Genomic DNA, 1178 nt, shown 5'->3' with positions numbered 1-1178 from the left:
TGAGGTGATTGGTGAATGGGTGAAGAAGAGAGAGAGTTGTGGGGTAGGTGGGGATCCTGTGGGGTCCATAGATCCTGAGGTGTCAAGGATAATTCATCCCTGCACCAAGTGGCGAGCAAAAATGCTCCTTCTGCCAATCCTGGCGTTAAACACCGGGCTGGTGCCCATTTATGGCGTTTAACGCCAGCTTCTTGCCCATTTCTGGTGTTAAACGCCAGTCTGGTGCCCCTTTCTGGTGTTAAACGCCCAGAATGGTGCCAGATTGGGTGTTAAACGCCCATTTTGCTATCTTTACTGGCATTTAAACGCCAGTAAATTTTCCTCCAGGGTGTGCTATTTTTCTTTCTGTTTTTCATTCTGTTTTTGCTTTTTCAATTGATTTTATGACTTCCCATGATCATCAACCTGTAGAAAACATAAAATAACAATGGAAAATAGATAAATTTAACATTGGGTTACCTCCGAACAAGTGCTTCTTTAATGTCAGTAGCTTGATAGTGGGCTCTCATGGAGCCTCACAGATGTTCAGAGCAATGTTGGAACCTCCCAACACCAAACTTAGAGTTTGAATGTGGGGGTTCAACACCAAACTTAGAATTTGGTTGTGGCCTCCCAACACCAAACTTAGAGTTTGACTGTGGGGGCTCTGTTTGACTCTGTTTTGAGAGAAGCTCTTCATGCTTCCTCCCCATGGTTACAGAGGGATATCCTTGAGCTTTAAACATAAAGGATTCTTCATTCACCTAAATGATCAATTTTCCTCTGTCAACATCAATCACAGCCTTTGCTGTGGCTAGGAAGGGTCTGCCAAGGATGATGGATTTATCCATGCACTTCCCAGTCTATAGGACTATGAAATCAGCAGGGATGTAATAGTCTTCAATCTTTACCAGAACATCCTCTACAAGTCCATAACCTTGTTTTCTTGAATTGTATACCATCTTTAGTGAGATTCTTGCAGCTTGTACCTCAAGGATCCCTAGCTTCTCCATTACAGAGAGAGGCATGAGGTTTATGCTTGACCCTAGGTCACACAGAGCCTTCTTGAAGGTCATGGTGCCTACTGTACAAGGTATTGAGAACTTCCTAGGGTCCTGTCTCTTTTGAGGTAATCTCTGCCTAGTCAAGTCATCCAGTTCTTTGGTGAGCAAAGGGGGTTCATCCTCCCAAGTCTCATT

The sequence above is a fragment of the Arachis duranensis genome, unplaced genomic scaffold (genome assembly GCF_000817695.3).
Source record: "Arachis duranensis cultivar V14167 unplaced genomic scaffold, aradu.V14167.gnm2.J7QH unplaced_Scaffold_354584, whole genome shotgun sequence".
NCBI classification, from domain to species: domain Eukaryota; kingdom Viridiplantae; phylum Streptophyta; class Magnoliopsida; order Fabales; family Fabaceae; genus Arachis; species Arachis duranensis.
This window is presented reverse-complemented; position numbering follows the sequence as displayed.